This window comes from Castor canadensis, chromosome 2 (assembly GCF_047511655.1).
Source record: "Castor canadensis chromosome 2, mCasCan1.hap1v2, whole genome shotgun sequence".
NCBI classification, from domain to species: domain Eukaryota; kingdom Metazoa; phylum Chordata; class Mammalia; order Rodentia; family Castoridae; genus Castor; species Castor canadensis.
The window spans coordinates 112683772-112703510 of record NC_133387.1 but is presented as its reverse complement, the minus strand read 5'-3'; the positions used below and the strand labels follow the sequence as shown (position 1 = coordinate 112703510).

Here is a 19739-nt window from a genome sequence, read left to right as displayed (position 1 = left end):
ACTTTTATGCAAGTATTGTTGTTTAAGTGGTTTGTTTTTCCTGGCTTATTGGTGTTTAGTTATTTCAATAGAATTAATTCACAAGACCATGCTTTCTCCTCCAAATTTCTTCTGAATCTTTATCCTTCCATGACTACATTGAAGTTATTGTGGGTGAAGAAATAGGTACCATGGTTCCCATCCATGTTTTGCATTCTCAGATCATATTTAGATGGTAGCAAATTCAAGAGAATCCACAGAGAGATGGATTAATTTAGCCTGAATAATATGTGGTTGAGAAGTGAATCTCTGGTAAAGTTAAAATCTTGCTCAGAATGTGAAGCAAGAGAAATCACTGTATAAGTGAGGTTAATTGTCACATACTGAGAAACACTGTCACCACCTAATAGATTCTGACTAAACACATTTCGTAGGTGGAGGCAGGTAGGTGTGTAATTTTCTGAAGTACATCTTAGCTGGGGGAAGTAGGAGCTATTCTGTGCCAGGAAAAGGCAGAAACTCACATGGTAGGCACATGTCTCACAAAAATTTATATAATTAGGGAACAAAAGTATGGGAGACAAAGGATTAAGGGTTTTTTTCTTTTATCATTTTTACATTTACTTACCTATGTATACATTATTTGGGCCAGTTCCCCACCCTGCCCCCTCACACATCCTGGTAGAATCTGTTCTACCCTATTCTCTGATTTTGTTCAAGAGAAAGCATGGAAGATAATAAGAAAGACATAATGTTTTTACTAGTTTAAGATATAGGTAACTGTACAAAAACATTCCTAATGTTGCTTCCATGTACTTGTGTATTGAAACCTACATTGATTCATCTCTGCCAGACCTCTCCACTACTTCCTGGTTCCCATCCTATAATAGCCTCTGCCATTTTAATATTACTTTATTCACTCCCCTACGGTGTGCACATCAACCACATTCAAGTTTTAGATCTCCTTCCCTTTCCCTATTTCTCCCATAAGCGTTCTCCCCTTAGGGCATGAGCCGTGTCCAATAATATTACCGCATTTATTTTAGGTCTATAATACACATATGAGGAAGAACATGCGATTTGGGGCCTTCTTAGCCTGGCTAACTTCACTTAAAATGATGTTTTCCAGTTCTATCCATTTACCTGCAAATGACAAAATTTCATTCTTCTTTGTGGTTGAATATAATTCAATTGTATATAAGTATTACATTTTGTTAATCCATTCATCAATAGTGGGGCATCTTGTCTATTTCCATAGGTTGGCTATTGTGAATAGTGCTGCAAAAGACATGGGTGTACAAGTGCCTTAGTCACATTACTTTGTGTATATCCTTAGGAGTGATGTTGCTGGATCACATGGTAGACCTATGTTTAGTTTTTTAAGAAGCCTCCATACTGTTTTCCAAAGTGGTTGTACTACCTTACTTTTCCACCAGCAGTGTATGAGGATTGCTTTTTCCCTGCTTCCCCTCCAACACCTGTTGTTGGTGGTGTTTTTGATGATGGCTATTCTAACAGGGGTGAGGTGGAATCTTAGTGTGGTTTAGATTTGCATTTTCTTTATGGCCAGGCATGGTGAGCATTTTTTCTTGTGTTTTTGGCCATTTGGACTTCTTCCTTTGAAAAAGTTCTGTTTACTTCAGTTGCCAACTTCTTTATTGGTTCATTAATTTTGGGGGAGTTTAGTTTTTTGAGTTCCCTGGGTATTCTGGTTATCAGTTCTTTGTCTGATGTATAGCTAGCAAATACTTTCTCCCACTCTGTGGGTGGTCTCTTTAGTTTAGAGACCATTTCTTTTGTTGTGCAGAAGCTTGTAAATTTCATATAGTACCATTTGTCCTTCCTTTCTCTTAGTTGCTGGGTTGCTGGAATTCTACTGAGGGAGTCCTATTGTTTCCAGGGTATTCCCTCTCTTTCATGTACTAACTGCAAGGTTTTGGCCTGATATTAACCTTTTTAATCCACTTAGAGTCAATACCAGCACAGTGTAACATACATTGATCTGATTTCAGTTTTCTGCAGGTCAATAAACACTTTTCCCAGCAACATTTGTTGAAGAGGCTGTCTTTTTTCCATCATGTGTTTTTGGCACTTTTGTCAAAAACAAGGTGGGCATAGCAGTGTGGATTCATATCTGGGTCCTCTATTCTGTTCCACCGGTCTTTATATCTTTTTTTCTGCCAGTATCATGCTGTTTTTATTGTAATGGTTCTGTAGTATAGTTTGAAGCCATGTACTGTGATACCTCTGGCGTTGCTTTTTTTTTTTTTTTTTGAGCAGTATTGCCTTAAGTTATTCATGATATTTTGTCTTTTCAATGTTAGAGTAGATTTTTCAACCTCTGTGACGAATGTCTTTGGAATTTTTATGGGAATTGCTTTGAACAGGTTGATTGCTTCTGGTAGTATACCCATTTTTACTACGTTAATACTGCCAATCCATGAGTATGGGAGGAATTTCCATCTTCTGTATTCTTCCTCAATTTCTTTCTTCAGTGTTTTTTAGTTCTCCTTGTAGAGGTCATTTACACCCTTTGTTAAATTTATTCCTAGGTATTGGAATTTTGGGGTGGCTCTTGTGAATGAAATTGTTTTCCTATATTCTTTCTCAATTTATTCAATGTTGGTGTGTAGAAAACTAATGATTTTTCTAATCTGATTTTATATCTGCTACATTGCTGAAGCTGTGTATGGTTTCTAGGAGTTTTGGGTGGAGTATTTTGGACTTTTGATGTATAGGATTATGTCATCTCAAATAGAGATACTTTGACTATTTGTTTACTTATTTGTATTGCTTTCATTTCTTCTTCTTGCCTTATTGCTCTGGCTAGGAATCCCAGGGCTATGTTGAATAGGAATGGGGTGAGTTGGCATCCTTGTCTCATTCCTCACATTAGGGGAAATAATTTCAGTTTTTCCCCATTCAGAATGATGTTGGGTATAGGTTGGTCATATATAGTGTTTATAATGTTGAGGTAAATTCCTTGTGTTCCTAGTTTTCTTAGAGCCTTAATTATGAAGTGGTGTTGAATCTTATTGAAGCCATTTTTGCATCTATTGAGATGGTGAATTGGTTTCTGTCTTTGCTTCTATTAATGTACTGTGTTACATTTATGGATTTGTGTATGTTGAACCACACATGTATCCCTGGGATGAAGCCAACTTGGTCATGGTGAATGATCTTTCTGATATGTTGTTGGATTTGATTTGCCACTATTTTGTTGATGACTTTTACATTGATTTTCATTATGGAGATTTGCTTGTAGTTCTCCTTTTTGTATGTGTCCTTGTCTGGTTTTGGGTTAAGTGTAATGCTGCCTTCATAGAATGAGTTATGCAGTACTTCTTCCCTTTATATTTCTTGGAAAAGTTTGAGGATTGTTGGTATTCTTCTTTGAAACTATGGAAGAATTCAGCTGAGAATCTGTCAGTTCCTGGACTTTTCTTTTTTGGGAGATATGTGTTATAGATCTGTTTAGGTGCCTAATATCCTCTTGGTTCAGTTTTGGTTGGTCATAAATATCTAGAAATTTGTCCAGTTCTTCAAGATTTTCCAATTTATTACAATAGAGTCCTTTTAGTAGTCTCTGATGACTCTCTGTATTTCCTGGGTGTTTGTTGTTATCTCTCCTTTTTAGTTTCTGATTTCCCTAAATTGAGTCTTTTCCTTCCTTATTTTAGTCAGATTTGTCAGGGCTTGTCAATCTTGTTTATCTTTTCAAAGACCCAGCTCTTTGTTTCATTGATTCCTTGTATTTTTGGGGGTCTCAATTAATTTCAGGACTATTTTTATTATTTCTCTCCTTCTGCTTGTTTTGGGTTTTGCTTGTTCTTCTTTTTCTATGTTTGAGATATAGCATTAGGTTATTGACATGAGATCTTTCTGTCCTTTTAATATATGCACTCATGGCTATAACATTCTTTTAGGGCTACCTTTCTCGTGTTCATTAGGTTCTGATAGGATGTATTTTCATTTTCATTACCTTCCAGGAACCTTCTATTTCCTCTCTTATCTCTGCTATGGCCCACTGATAGTTGAGCAATATGTTATTTAGCCTCAATTTATTTCTGTATTTTCTGCTGTTGCTTTTGTTATTGAGTTCCAGTTTTAATGCACTGTGATCAGGTAGAATGCAGCGGATTATTTCTATGTTCATATGTTTGTTGAGGCTTGCTTTGTGACCTAAGATATGATCTATTTTGGAGAAAATTCCATGTCCTGCTGAGAAGAATGTATATTGTGGTATTTTTGGATGAAATGTTCTGTAGACATCAGTTAGCTCCATTTGGTTTATGGTGTCATTTGCTTCTAGGATTTCTTTTATGATTTTTTTTGTTTGGATGACCTATCTATTGGTGATAGAGAGGTATTAAAGTCTCCCACTACCACCGTGTTGGAGTCTGTAGAAGCTTTTAAATCCTTTAATGAAATTGGGTGCACTGACATTGATACATATAGGTTGATAATTGTTATTTCCATGTGATGTATTGCCTCTTTTATTAGTATGAAGAGCCCTTCTTTATCGTTTGAATAATGTAAGTTTGAAGTCTACTTTGCTGATATAAGTATTTCTACTCCTGCTTGTTTTGGGGGACCATTATCTTGATAAATCTTCAGCCAGCCTTTCAGCCTAAGCCAATGTTTATTTCTGTCAATAAGATGGGACTTTTGTAAACAACAGATTGTTGGAACTTCCTTTTTAATCCAGTTCACCAAATGGTGTCTTTTAATGTGGGATTTGAATCCACTGACATTCAGTGTTAATATTGTTAGGTATTTGGTGATTCCTTCCATTTAGTTGTTTTTGTTGTTTAAGGATTGTGTGGAGTCGAATCAATGCTACTCTCTGATTACTCGTCTTTTTTTACTCCAGTGGTTTGATATTTCCCATCCTCCCATGGTTTTGTTGGCTTTCAACTTCTGCATGCAGAATTCTTTGTAGACTCTTCTGTAGTGGTGGCTTGGTGGTCCTGTATTGTTTTAGTTTATGTTTATTATGGAAGGATTTTATTGCTCCATCTATTTTGAATGATAGTTTTGCTGGGTTGAGTATCTTAGGGCTGAAGATCCTTATAGAATCTTCTGTATTGGGTATATTTACCATAAATAGTAGACAATATTTAGTATAGTTCTTTCTCCATGGTATGTGTGTGTGTGTGTGTGTGTGTTGTCATTTAGGAAACATTATACATCTTGTGTTTAGCATTACCCTAAAAATTTTTTTGATGTCTTCAGCATTCTCTATTCAACAAATGTCTAATATTTGGTCTTTGAGTTCTACATGATATCTTTCAATTTCTACTGGGGCAATGAATGACATTATTTGCTTTCTTCATTTCTACTCACTGTGCCTACCATTTATAGTGTTATTTCAACCCAAACTATTTCTCCTGCCTTGTCCTCATGGTAGTTTTGCATGCTTAAAACTTCCTTTCTACTGTGTTAATACACAAGTAGCTTAGAGGATAGAAAGTACCTGAGTATTTACAATGCATTTTCTTGCTTATTGAGATAAGTGTTTTACATATTCATACTCCAGTTTTCAAGTTTGTTCTACTAGGACCTTAAATTTCTACCAGTTATTTCATTTCTCTTTTCACCATAGGTCTCCAGCATTTGCTATATCAGTTAGGGTCTTCCCCTCTGCTCAGCAATTCTGGCTTCACAAGGTTGAGCCCTTTGCCCTGAGATCTCCTTCCTTTCAATATTCCACCAGCTAGTGTTCTACTCAGGCATATTTGTGGTGTGTTCTAAGTGTCCACACTCAGCCCCTGTGGATAAGTCTTTCTGGGATCTCCTATGGATAAACCTGACCTCTGTGTAGTTGCATGGTCTATGCTGCACCTTTTCTGTTAGGTGGCCTGTAGGCCTTGATTAAGTCATTTGAGGTCCATGGTATTTTCTGGTCTCTGGTTGTTTGGGGACAGATTTGGAGTGGTATTTTTTAATCTGTACTAAACCCTATGAATTTGAAGTATATTGGGAGATTCACTTGTTCTTTTCCTTGGGGAACCAGTACTCTCCCATCATGAATTTCTTCAAATGCAAAATTTCAATAGTACTCAAAAATACACAGAATCACTTAATACAAACCCCTCTGTTCATTGGCCAGGTTTAATGTTTATCACCTTATTTTGAATTCTTTTAATATAATGTCTACATAATTTATTTTGTAAAAATTATTTAAAGAAAACTCCTGACATTATATTGCATTTTTAAAGCAAATGAATGTATTTTCTTAAATGATTATATTATGGGAAGTATAATTACAATTGTCTTGCAGCAATTCTTTTTTTTTTATTTAATCAAAGTTAGCACAGAAACTATAATATGTGGGTCATATTAATTAGTTTGTTGCTGACTTTTCTAGTAGAACTACTTTTCTGTACCATTTTTTTCTTGGACTTAGTAATTACCTTTTTAAAAATAGTTTTATTATTAATATGTTCATACAAGGCTTGGGTCATTTCTCCCCGCTGCCCCCACCCCCTCCCTTACCACCCACTCTGCCGCCTCCCTCTCCTCCCACCCCCTCAATACCCAGCAAAAACTATTTTGCCCTTATCTCTAATTTTGTTGAAGACAGAGTATAAGCAATAATAGGAAGGAAAAAGTGTTCCTGGTTGAGATAAGGATAGCTATTCAAGGAGTTGACTCACATTAATTTCCTGTGCATTTGTGTTACCTTCTAGGTTAATTCTTTTTGATCTCACCTTTTCTCTAGTTCCTGTTCCCCTTTTCCTATTGGCCTCAGTTGCTTTTAAGGTATCTGCTTTATTTTCTCTGTTAAGGGCAACAAATGCTAGCTAATTTTTTAGGTGTCTTACCTATCCTCACCCCTCCTTTGTGTGCTCTCGCTTTTATCATGTGCTCAAAGTCCAATCCCCTTGTTGTGTTTGCCCTTGATCTAATGTCCACATATGAGAGAGAACATCTTTTGGGCCAAGCTAACCTCACTCAGAATGATGTTCTCCAATTCCATCCAGCAGCAATTCTTTAAAAAACTTTTGGCATTACTAAGGTTTGAACTATGTCCTTGTGCTTGCTAAGCAGGCCCTTTATCCCTTGAGCCATCCACCAGCACTAAAAACTTTTTACTTGCAAAAACTTAGAGACTTCACTGTGACATTTCCATGCATGCATATCATGTACTTTGATCATATTCACCCCCTATGATCCTTTCATATCACTCACCCACTTTCCCAACTACATCCATAATAGTTCCTCTTCTGCTTTCATGTCTTCCCCTGCTCCAAATTCCACAAATGAGAGAAAAAATGCAATTTTTGTCTTTGCGAGTCAAGTTTATGTCATCTAATAAGATGTCTCCTTTCTATTCATTGTGTTGCAAATGACATAAAATCATTATTCATTATTGCTAAATTAAAAACCCCATTTTGGGCTGTGGGAGACCAGTAACTAAACAGACTGAGAAAGAACTTTGACATGTGTAAGGCCTTGTCAAAGACATTTGTGCTGAGAAGGCAAAGCTCTGTCACAAAGGAGGTGAGCAAGGTTCAGCAAGGCTGCCTTGCAAGTAGGAAGACTGAGGCAGTGGAGACAGACCTCGCATGAGCACAGCTCTGTCAAAAGGCCACATGGTTGATAGGCCCAGACCCAGCCAAGGGGAGGCAAAGTTCAGCAAAGCTGCCTTGCAGGGAAAACAGGGCATGTTGACGTATTCAGGATAGTCTGCAGTAAATAACAATATACCACAGTTGCGCTGTTCCTGCTGCATACTCAACTGGACCCATTAAAAACTCGACCTATTCTTCATCCTGCTTTCCCACATCTGCTGTTTAAATAAATGTGCTTGTAGATGGAGGGGGTCACCAGCATATCTCATCAGGAGTGCTGGACCCACCCAGTCCCAAGGTTTTCTATATGTCTGTCTTTGTGTCCTTTTTTCTCAGTCCCCAGTTGCTCCTAGTCAGGTCAAGGGACCTGCTCACCCTGGCCATGAGTGTGAGCTAGGTGCTGGGGCCACATGCCTATAATCCTAGCTACTCAGGAGGCAGAGATCAGGAGAATCACAGTTCTCAGTTCAGACAGCCTAGAAAATACTTCACAAGACCTTATCTCAAAAAAACCTACCATAAAAAAGGACTGGTGGAGTGGCCCAAGGTGTATGCCTTGTGTTCAAGTCCCAATATGAAAAAAAAAAATAAAAACATTGTGTAAATAAACCACATTTTCTTTTCTTCATTTTTCTGGTGGTATCAGGGTTTTAACTGAAGACCTCAAACTTGCTAGGCAGGTGCTTTACACTTGACTTGTTTTGTTAAGATGTGGTGTTACTTTTTGCCTGGACTGGCCTCAAATTGGAATCATCTCTATCCCTGCCTCCTGAGTAGCTGGGTATTGCAGGTGTAAAACAATTGTTTTTAATTCTGTTGTTGATGGACACCTAGAGTGGTACTTTAACCTGGCTATGGTGAACACTTCAATTATAAACATTTGAGAGGTTGTTTGGAGGTTCTAGCAAGGGATCGCAGCTACTCATATACCCTTGACCAAAGAACGGTCCTCCTCTATTGGGGATGGTCGTCCTCTTCAACCTAGCATGCAGCTTTGGGAGGGATGCACATGGAGCAGTGAGGGAGGAAGGGGACATCCACCTAGCCAGCCAGATCAGCTGAATCAACCCTGGTGACCAATGGGATAACAGATGTCACAGCCAGATCACCCTCATATTCAGTTATAAACATTTGGATGCAGGCATTTCTATTGTATGCTGACTTTGGTCCCTTTGGGTATACATGCAGGTGTGATGTAGAAGTTCTACATTTTAATTTTTTGGGCAGTACTGGGGTTTGAACTGACCACTAGACAGGGACTCTACTACTTGAGCCATTATACCAGCCTACACCTGTTTTTGCTTTTTATGAGGAGCCTCCATAATAATTTTCATGTTCGCTAGACTAATTAGCATTCTCCTCAGCCATGTATAAGGGTCCCTTTTTACCAATATCCTCATGAATAATTGGTGTTTTTTGTTTTCTTAGTGGTAATCATTCTTACTGAAGTGAGATGAAATGTCAATGTAGTTTTAATTTGCATTTCTTAGATGGCTAAATATTTTGAACATTTTTTCACACATTTGTTGTCCATTTGTATTACTTCACTTGAAAAGTGTACATTCAGTTAATTTGCCAGTTTATTTATTGGATTGATATTTGACTTCTTTATGTATTCTTGGTATTAATTCCCTGATGGATGAACAGCTGGCAAAGATTTTCTCCATTCTGTACCTTTCTCTTCACTCTAGTAATTGTTTCCTTTGCTATGTAGAAGCCATTTAATTGATGTGCTCTCATTGCTCAAATCTTTCAAATTTCTTTTCCTCTTTCTTTCTTTTCAGTACTGGGACTTGAAAATAGCTAGGCAGGTGCTCTAACACTTGAGCCACACTGCCAGCTGGTCAATAATTGCTATTACTACTCAAGTTATTGGAGTCCTATTCCAAAAGTCATTGACTGTATCTACATCCTGAAGTGTTTTTCTTATGTTTTCTTGTAGTGCATACAAAGTTTTGGATTATACATTAAAGTTTTTGATTCATTTTCAGTTTGTTTTTGTACCAGGTGAAGAAAGAGATCTAGTTTCAGTCTTCCACATGTGGATATCCAGATTTCTTAATACCACTTTTTTTTCCTGTGTATGCTTTTGGCATCTTTGTTGAGCATTAGATAGCTGTAGCTGTGTGAGCTTTCTTCTGAGTCTTCTATTTTATTCCATTGATCTGCATGTGTGCTTTTGCCAATATCATGCAATTTTTGGTACTATGGCTCTGCAGTAGAGTTTGAAGTCCATATAGTATAGAATAATAGCCAATTTTGCCTTGCCCTGAATGATTCTATTTTTTAAAAGAGCAGTTTGTTCCAAATTGAGTGCAAATGATGAGGGAGAATGATTGTGCAATCAAGTAATCATCAACTATCCAGCACAAACCATAAATATTCTTGTAAAATATTACCACCTGTGGATTTATCAGAATATATTAGGAACACACAGATACATGGGTTTATCAAAACCATATCAGAGAGTTATTGAGCACACCAGGCCCAGGAGATATTGAGCACAACAGATCAACAAATGATGCAACCCACTCTCCTAGATTATATAAATGGAGAGCCACCTAACACTGGGGTAGAGCAGCACCCACAAAACTGTCATCTGACAACCCAGTGGCATGTATTTCAGGATCCATAGGCAACAAACTCTTGACTCTGTCCCCTGGTCTTCAAATGAACACAATCTCTCCTGGACATGGCCCACTTGAAATATCATGTGTCCTCAGTAAGCCAGGAGCTGCTCCTTGAACCAGCTCTGTGATTTGATATCCAGAACAGTTCTGTGACTGGTATCTTTATGTCTATAGCTTATGTAACTACCTGTAGTGACTCTCTTTGCATCTCTAGTGTCTCTCTGCTTTCAGTTAAGGCCCCTTTGAATGCTATAGCCATTTTAACCCTTTCTTAAATATTCTGCAACCTGTATATCACTGTATAAAATGTACTCTGTGATTTGAGAGTTAATATTAGTAATTGATATTGCATTAAAAGAACCTATGGCTGTCAAAGGCCATGATGACTAAGTGAAATCAGTCATACTGGTGATTTAAGCCAATGAAATTGACATAGTGTATGAATTGTTATTTGATAAATTCTGGCATTGCTGAAAGCTGCAAAATGTGACTGTCAATGCTTCTGACATAGCTCACTCACTACTTTTCTAATAAACAGAAAAGGAAAGGAAGCAGAATATGCCTGAGAGCCTCCTGCAGACCAGGTAACCCTACTGAGACTTTGATTTTGGGCTGGAGAGACCCTATTTGTGATCCTAACCAATGAACCTGTAAATTAATTAATCATGTTCTATGAAGCCACAAAGCTCATGAAAATTTGTTAAAGCTGCAAAGGAAAATCAATCAAACTGCCTGTCTCATTCACTGTAGCAGTCATAAAATCTGAGCAATATGATAAACACTGGGTGAATTCTGAAGCTTGTAAACTAGCAGGCAAAGAGATATTTTTACATATTTTACACATAAGTGATACATTCAGAACTTGTTTTTTCCTATCATGTCTGTACAGTTATCATCTCAGAACTCAACATGCATTTTATTTGAATTATGGCAAATTGGAAGGCATTGGTTGTCACAGAGTGTTTTCTTTTAAGAATTAAATCTTTCTAATACATACTGGGAAAGAGAATTGCCTCTTAAAAGATATTTTTCTGTCCATTATGAGGGACAGAGCTGTTTGCAAACATTCACAAAGGGTGAAATACAATAACTTTAAAAAACTTTCTACAAAAGTAACTTGTGACAATAACATATTGTTGTTGCCATGAATGTTTCCAGTTAGTGAAAAAAACCTACTTAGGATCCGTATTTGAGAGTCCATTGGCCACTGATTATCTTACCAGTGCCAACCCACCCTAGTAGCACAGAGATGAAGGAAAATCTGAGGTATCTGCAATAATCACAGGACAAGTGAATATCTAGTTTTTCTTCTTAGTCCTTGTTTATGTCTCTTTTTGAGACTGGGTCCCACTGTCTAGCCCATGCAGCTTGGAACTTGCAACCCTTCTTCACTATCTCACACTGACCATCTGTCCACACTGTGTGGTGTTAGCTGGCTGTCTAGGTAGGAATGAGCTCAATTAGAGACACAAACTCAAGTTCCATTGAGTTGACATCTTCATTTGCATAAAGGGTACAATATTTATGTTCTCAAAGCATATTTGTAGAAATTGATTTAACTCAGGAGTGTCCCTTTGTACAGAATAATTTCTGTTATTGCTGAAAGTTACTTAACAGTAGATAAAAGCTAACATATTCACTTAATACATAATATTTAGTATTCATTGAATATACACACTGGGGGAGTGTGTGTGTGTGTGTGTTTGTGTGTGTGTAATATTAACTGATGGAATGCACAGGGTGCCCTGGTGTTCAATGACTTCTGGTCTTGCCTACAGTTGCTATTCAGTAGATAGAAGGTAAGAAATTCATTTGCTACATATCATTTAAGAGTTATTAAATGTACCCACTTTGTGTTTGTGTGTATGATATTTGTTGGTCATTTTGCAATCATGGATTTGTAGAAATTAGTTTAATTCCCAAAGTCACTTTGAGGAACAACCTTGAGTTGCTCTGCCTTTATGTCTTCAGTTCCATGAAAGGTGTACTGTTTTCTGCCTGAGAGAGCATTTGCAGAAATGAGTGTCCTTCCCAAGTGTTTTGTGGTATTGAAAGGTTTATGGTGTTCTCAATAGCTGCAGTTCACTGGAGAGATGCTCATAATTTCACCAACTAGGGAATGCTAAGCGTTTATTGAATATACGCTGTGTGTGCATGTGTGTCTCTCGGATCAGAGAGATTAATTTCTTTGTCGATATTAAGTGAATTTATGTGGTCACATTTAGGCTCTTCCCAGCCAGTGTGTGCCTTGGCATATTTTGAGGAGGTTAGGAATACAGAGACATGGAATAGCAACCCTCTGGTTTACAGGGTGGTACGTTCCGCATCCACTTAAGGGAATATCCTCAGGGTATGGGAGATGTGATTCTGAAAGGGAAATTGCCTCATCCAACGGCTGATGGGACTGCAAACAGCTTGAGGTGTTATTGTACTTGACACAAGAAACACTTCCTCTCAACCAAATTATGGGTGCCTGATTGGGAGTTCTTTGGACTAGGACAGAAATTTCATCCCAGTTCAACCTTGAGCAAGCTGACCTGGGAACATGGAGAAATGTGATCGATCCCAGATCAGAGGATCATGCCAAGAAACTGCCACCCAAGTGGCTGGAGACTGGAGGGGACTGAGCCTTAGAGGGAGTGTTTGCACAGTCCGACCAATCAGAAAAGACTTGGTTGTAATGTCACAGTGGGCTCACTACCACTGGAACTAGGAGAGTCCAGAGGTAGCTTCTGCCTGGACTGTTACTATGGCAGCCCAGGATGCAAACCAGCAAGAACCTGGAGGAAGCTGCCCCTGTCTTGTGTGGAAGACTTCTCAGTTAAGTGGGGACTAGGGATACGGGGCAGGTGTAGCAGGAGCACGTGGGTGACCTGACCACATCAGAATTGGGGGATTCCATTCTTCATGGCTAGCCTAAGCTACCTTGCCCCACAGTTTGGAGAGTCCACAGGCCTTTGTGCCATGAGGGCCTGGAGCTCACCAAGCAGAACAGGCCACCCTGGACCTAACTGTGGTACACAGGCTGCCTTGATTTCTGCTTCTCACCCTGACTACCTGATCTCAGGGTGTGGTACTAGCAGACTGACAAGGGTGAATGAGGTCACATGGAGGCACAGGCACCTGTTGATCTGACATCTTTTCTTCTCTGGCCTGCAGGGTACATTAAATCACAGGAAATGAAGGTTTGAAGAAATTAACCTCATTCACCAGTGTTTCCTGACATTCATTAATATTGGTACTGATGAAAGGTAGTTTTCTTAGATGAAAGCCCAGAAATTCACTTACTCCAAAATAGTTAATATTCATGGAACACAGCCACTCTGTGGGTGCGTTTGCATGTGGGGGAGTGTGGGTGGTTGTAAAATATTTCCTTGATCAGTGTTTGTTAAATACGGTGCTTCAAATAAAGCAGGTTAGGAATGCTTCCTGGAAGACAGTAATTTTGGGTTTTCCTCAATGTTATTATTCTATAGATCAACTGTAATGAACTGTCTGAGGAGGAAATATTCAGCATTCATTGACTACGCCCAGTGGATATGCAGGTATCATGATACGCATATCACTGTGTATCCTTAACTTGCTAGAAATGATTTCATTCAAGTGATCACTTCAAGCACAGACTTTGGTGGATTAGGCTTTACTTGTTCATTGGCATAAAGGTGGTAGTATGTCTTCCTCCCAAGAACATTGGTGGAAATGATGTCACTTCATGTGTTTTTGTATGTTTGATGCTTTTTTAAGTGCTGAAAGTGTCCCCTCAGTAGGTTAATGTCCAGATTTCAGCTATTGTGGGTAATCTTCCACATACATTGAATATAGACAGGGTTCCTGTGTGTGTGTGTGTGTGTGTGTGTGTGTGTGTGTTTGTGTGTATGTGCATATGTGTGCATGCATAATATTCATAGTGTCTTTGTGTACTAATTTTTTGCTCTTTCTAATAAATTTTCGTACTACAAACTCTTTTACACTCATTGAGTATATCCATTGCTTAGGCATGGAGAAGACTTCTTGAATCAAAATCTGTCATTAACACTGTGGAAATAGATGGAATGCACTAGGATGTCTTGTTGATCAGTGATTTCTGGTTTTGCTCAACATTGCTATTCAGCAGATAGAAGGTAAGAAATTCATTACTAGATAACAATTAGAATATCACCAATTTGTGTCTGTGTGTGTGTGTGTGTGTGTGTGTGTGTGTGTGATATTTGTTGTTCAATTTGCCATCACTTATATGTAGAAATTAGGTTCATTCCCGAAGTCACTTGAGGAACAGGCTTGTGTCACTCTGACTTTTTATCTTCAGTTCCATGAATGACAGATGTACCGTGTTGACTCTCAGAGAACCTTTGCAGAAATGGATATCTTTCCTGAGTGTTTCACGCTGTTCCATAGTTTCTGGTGTTCCTGAAACCTGCCGTTCTGTCACGAGGTGGTAAAAATTTCAATGACTAGGAAATGCTAAGTATTCCTTGGCTATACTCTGTGTGTGCCTGTGTATTTCTCAGATCAAAGTGAAGTAATTTCTTTGTCAACAGAAAGTGAATTCATGTGGTCACTTTGAGGTTCTTACCAGACATTGTGTGTGTTTGCGTGTTTTGTTGAAGTTAGGAACACAGAAGCCTGGAATAACAACCCCTTGTTCCCACTGTGGGACATTTTGCGTCCACATAAGGCAATACCCTCCCACATGATGGGAGATGTAATTCTGAGAAGAAAGTTGCCTCATCCAAGGTTAAGGGAGTTTTCCTGGCTGATTTAGCTGGAAAGGGCTTGAGGTGCTTTTGTACTCACAACGAGAAAGTCTTTGTGTCCTCCAAACTGTGGGTTCCAGATTGGAATTTCTTTGGAACAGGACAGAAATGTCATGCCAATTCAAACTTGAATGACTGAGGAGGGAGCATGGAGGAGAAAAGCAATCCCCAGATCAGAAGATTTTGCCAGGAAACTGCCACAAGTAGCTGGAGACTGGAGAGGCAGGGGCCATAGAGGGAGTGTTTACCTGGTCTGACCAATAAGGAAAGACTTGATTGTGATGTCACAGTGGGCTCACCACCCCTGGAACTTGGAGATTACCAAGGCAGCTCCTGCTTGGCCTGTTGCTATGGCAGCCCGTGCAGCCAAGAAGAAAGAAGCTGTAGGAAGGTGCCCATGTTTTGTGTGGAAGACTTCTCAAATTATGTGAGGCCTAGGGAAACCGGGCAGGTAGATCTGCAGTACATGGGTGACCTGAGCACATCATGATTGGGAAATTCCATTCTTCAAAGTTATCCTAACCTACCATGCCGATGGATTTTAGTGTCCACAGGCCTTTGTGCCATTTGGACGTGGAACTCAAGTAGAACAGGCCTCCCTGGACCTCACTGTGGTGCACAGGATGCCTTGATTTCTGCTTCTCACCCTGACTCCATTATCTCATGGTGTGGTAGTAGTAAACTGGTAAGGTTACATGAAGGCACAGTCACAGGCACATATTGATCTGACTTCATTTCTTCTCTGGCCTTCAGGATCCATTAAACCATGGGAAACAAATGTGTGAAGAAATTAAACTCACTCACCAGTGTTTTTGGTTATTCATTATTGGTACTGATGAAAGATTCTTTTCTTAGATGAAAGCCCAGAAATTCTCTTACTACAAAATACTTAATATTCATGGAACACGGCCACTCTGTTGGTGTGTTTGCGTGTTCAGGCATGTGTGTAGTTGTAAAATATTTCCTGGATCAGTGTCTGTTAGATACTCTGTTCCAAATGATGCCAGCCAGGAATGCATGCTGGAAGTCAGTTATTTCAGGTTTTGCTCAATGTTGCTATTCCATAGATCAACTGTAATCAATTGTCTGAGGAGGAAATATTCAGCATTCATTGAACATGCCCAGTGCATGTCTGGCTATCATGATGCATGTATCTATGTGCATCATTGCCCTGCTAGATATGGTTTCAATTCAAGTGATCGCTTCAGGCACAGACTCTGGTGGATTAGGCTTTAGTTGTTCATTGGCATAAAGCTGGTAGTATGTGATCCTTCCAAGAACATTGGTGGAACAGATGAAACTTCACGTGTTTTTCTAAGTTTGATCCTTTGATCCTTTTTTAAGTGCTGAAAGTGTCCCCTCAGTAGGTTAACACCAGGATTTCAGCTATTGTGGACAACATTCCACATGCATTGAATATAGGCAGGGTTCCTCTGTCTGGGTGTGTTTTTCTGTCTGTCTGTCTTTGTGTGTGTGTGTGTCTTTTGTGTGAGTGCATATGTATGTAATATTCTTCGTCATCCTGTATTAATTTCTTTGATCTTTCTAAAAGATTCCCACACTACAACTATTTCACACTCATTGAGTATATCCACTGCCTAGGCATGCAAAATACTCCTTGAATCAAAATCATTTATTGACACTGTGGAAATAGATGGAATGTACCAGGGTGCCTTGTGTTCAATGTCTTCTCCTTTTGAGCAAGGTTGCTATTCAGTAGATAGAAGGTAAGAAATTCATTTACAATATAACAATTAGAATACCACCAATTTTTGTGAGTGTGTGTCTGTGTGTGTGATACTTGTTCAATTTGCCATCACTGATTTGAAGAAATTAGGTTCATCCCCGAAGTCACTTGAGGAACAACCTTGTGTTGCTCTGACTTCATGTCTTTAGACCCACAAGTGAAAGGTGTACTCTTTTGTCCCTCCAAGAACCTTTACAGAAACAAATGCTCCTCCTGAGTGTTTCATGTTATTACTTAGTTTCTGGTGTTCCTGAAAGCTGACATTCACTGGAGAGGTGGTAACACTTTCCCTGACCATGAAATAGTAAGAACTCATTGGCTATACCCTGGTGTGCCGGTGTTTTTCTCAGATCAAAGTGAATTAATTTCTTTGTGAATATGAACTGAATTAATGTGGCCCCTTTGAGGCTCTTGCCAGCTATGGCTGCGTTTGTGTGGTTTGTTGAAGTTAGGAACACAGAAGCCTGGAATAACAAAACCTTTTTCCCAGTGTGGTATATTTTCCACCCTCATAAGGGATTACCCTTCCACATGCTGGGAAATGTAGTTCTGAGAGGGAAATGGCCTCTTCCAATATTAATGGAGTTTTCCTGGCTGATGGAACTGCAAAGGGCTTGAGGTGTTTTTGTACTCACCATGAGACAATCTTCCTGTCCTCTAATCTGTGGGTTCCAGACTGGGAGGTCTTTGGAACAGCACAGAAATGTCATGCCAGTTCTACCTTGAAAGAGCTGACCAGGGAACATGAAAGATTAAAGCAATTCTCAGTTCTGAAGATCTGATCAGGAAACTGCCACACAAGGGGCTGGAGACTGGAGAGGAGGAGCCTTAGAGGGAGTGTATTCATGGTATGACCAATCAGAAAAGACTTGGTTGTGATGTCACAGTGGGCTCACTGCCCCTGGAACTTGGAGAGTCCTGAGGCAGCTCCTGCCTGGACTGTTGCTATGGTAACCCAGCCAGCCTAGCAGGAAGAAGCTGGAGGAAGGTTCCCCTGTCTTGTATGGAAGAATTGTCAGTTAAGTGGGGCCTACGGAAACGAGGCTGGTCGAACAGGAGCACATGGGGGACCTGAGCACATGAGGATGGGGGGGATTCCATTCTTCATGGCTAGCCTAAGATACAACACCCCACGGTTTTTAGTGTCCACAATCCTTTGTGCATTTGGGCCTGGATGTCACCAAGCAGAACAGGCCAACCTGGACCTCACTGTGGTACAGGCTGCCTTGATTTCTGCTTCTCACCCTGACTAACTGATCTCAGGGTGTGATACTAGTGGACTGGCAAGGGAGGGATTAGATTATGTGGAGGCACAGGCCCCTGTTTATCTGATATCATTTCTTCTCTGGACTGCAGAGAAGCACAGACAACTGAGATTTGAAGAAATAAACCTCATTCACCAGTGTTTCCTGCCATACATTAAGTATTCGTACTACTGAAATTTACTTTTCTTAGATGACAGCCCTGAAATTCACTTACATCAAAATAGTTAATATTCACAGAACACAGCCACACTGTGGGTGCATTTGTGAGTGGGGGCATGTGGGTGATGGTTAAATATTTCTGGGATCAGTTCTGTTAGGTACTCTGGTCCAAATCTCTCAGTCAGGAATGCTTCCTGGAAGTCAGTAATTTTGGGTTTTGCTGAACATTGCTGTTCCATAGGTCAAGTGTAATAAATTGTCTGAGGAGGAAATAGTCAGCATTCATTGAATAGGCCCAGTGTATGTCCAGGTGTCATGAGACCTTTGTCAATGTGCATCGTTGACTTGCTAGAAATGATTTCAATTCAATTGATCACTTCAGGAACTGACTGGTGGATTAGGCTTTACTTGTTCATGGCATTAAGGTGGTAGTATGTCTTCCATCCAACAACTTTGGTGGAAACGAGGTCACTTCACATGTTTTTATAAGTTTGATCCTTGTTTAAGTGCTGAAAGTATCCCCTCAGTAGGATGACACCTAGATTTAAGCTACTGCAGACAATCTTCCACATGCATTGGATATAGGCAGGGTTCCTCTGTGTGTGTGGGTGTGTGTGTTTTTGTGTGTGTATGTGTGCATGCATGAATGTGTAATATTCATAATGTCATTGTGTGTTAATTTCTTTGCTGTTTCCAATAAACTCTCATACTACAATCTATTCCACACTTATTGAGTATATCCATTGCTTAGGCATGCAGAAACTCCTTGAATCAAAATCTGTTATTAACACTATGGAAATGGATGGAATGCAGCAGGATGTACCAGTGTTCAACGACTTCTGGTCTTGCTCAACATTGCCATTCAGTAGATAGAAGGTAGGTAATTAATTCATTTACTAGATAACAATTTGGATATCACCATCTTGTGTGTGCCTGTGTGTGTGTATGATGTTTGTTGTTCAATTTGAATTCACTGATTTGTAGAAAAGTTAATTCCCAAAGTTACTTGAGGAACAGCCTTGTGTCTCTCGACTTTATGTCTTCATTTCCAAGAATGATTGCTGTACTCTTTTGTCCCTGAGAGAACCTTTGCAGAAATGAATGTCCAACCCAAGTGATTCATGGTATTCCTTAGTTTCTAGTGTTCCTGAAAGCTGACGTTCACTGGAGAGGTGGTAACAATTTCACTGACCAGAGAATACTAAGAATTCATTGGCTATACCCTGTGTGTGCTGGTGTGTTTCACAGCTCAATGTGAATTAATTTCTTTGTGAACATTAAGTGAATTACTGTGGTCCCTTTGAGGCTCTTGCCAGCCAGTGTGTGCATTTTCCTGGTTTGTTGAAGTTAGCAACACAGAAGCCTGGAGTAACAACCCCTTTTCCCAGTGTGGTATATTGTGTGTCCACATAAGGGAATTCCCTCCCACATGATAGGAGATGTAGTCCTGAGAGGGAAATGGCCTCATCCAGTGTTAATGGAGTTTTCCTGGCTGATGGTACTGCAAAGGGCTTGAGGTGTTTTTGTACTCACCACGAGAAATTCTTCCTGTCCTCCACACTGTGTGTTCCAGATTTGGAGATCTTTGGAACAGGACAGAAATGTCATGCCAGTTCAACCTTGAACGA

At 39.5% G+C, this 19739-nt stretch overlaps 1 long non-coding RNA gene across 5 annotated transcripts in view; it reads right to left on the bottom strand.

Moving 5' to 3' along the window:
- LOC141420761 (uncharacterized) overlaps positions 1-19739 on the bottom strand; it is a 146645-nt gene that overhangs the window by 57911 nt on the left and 68995 nt on the right. For all 5 annotated transcript variants that reach the window (XR_012445335.1, XR_012445336.1, XR_012445333.1 and 2 more), the window contains exon 5: positions 19645-19730. This is a non-coding gene — a long non-coding RNA (uncharacterized lncRNA). The remainder of the gene's footprint in view (positions 1-19644; positions 19731-19739) is intronic.